Raw genomic sequence first — 924 nt, 5'->3', positions numbered from 1 at the left:
GTCTATGGTCTGACCCAGTACATGGCACTTCTTATGTTCCTATATGTTCATGTATGTATATTTGGACTGCTTGCAATGCCTACTTCTGACTGCCCTGCTAGAGGTCCACAACATATAGCACATGGTCCCTTGAAAAGAACAGCTTCACATTCCCACATAAAACTGTGCTGCTTCATAATTACTCAGCCCTTTTCCATTTCTTCTTAAAGAGCTTGTTCAGATGCCAGCAGACTCCAGTTGTATGATGGTGTCAGTGCAGTACAGCAGGGCCGAGGCAGTCATCATGTTTTATTTTCTGTTCCTGATGCACGCTGCTATAAGAGTGAGGCACTGGGCCCAAGGCACTTCAGCCATTTCAGACAGGTCTGTGTTTGCAGGTTTGTCACTGTGCTGTGCACCAGGGCCCGGTCGAAAATGTTGGCAACAGCCAGGACACAGCTCAGAAGTCACCTGAGCTGAAGCAAAATCCCTGTTAGTAGTCCTGGGTCTATGAGACCATGGCTGGTTCTGTTCTCATTTGATCCTGGTTAGCCTCACTAACTTCCAGTATCAAGCAAAATAAAGAAGCAGGAAAAAATCCTAAGCAATAGGTAGCATGTGCATTTCAGCATATTGTAATGAACTGAGTGGTGTGTCTGTCTATCACTGCCCATACCGTGATACATCAGAACAACGCAACCATGTGTCTTAGGCCTTTTACCATAATGCTAACTCCTATCAGAGATTATCCTTTTTGTTGAGGCAAGCAAGTAAGCTAGTTACAATGATACTTGGTGTGGAATGGGCCACTTATCCCTGAGCTGCTGGATTGAGACCACTCTAGTACAGGCAGTCCTCGATTTACAACGTTTCGAGTTACGTTTCGCACTTACAACATTTATAAATTGGCAACCTGTTTCAACTTTCTGATGTCACTTTTGACTT

This window comes from Crocodylus porosus, unplaced genomic scaffold (assembly GCF_001723895.1).
Source record: "Crocodylus porosus isolate Cpor-Errol unplaced genomic scaffold, CroPor_comp1, whole genome shotgun sequence".
NCBI classification, from domain to species: domain Eukaryota; kingdom Metazoa; phylum Chordata; order Crocodylia; family Crocodylidae; genus Crocodylus; species Crocodylus porosus.
The sequence above is the reverse complement of the archived record's forward strand: the minus strand, read 5'-3'. Positions refer to the sequence as shown.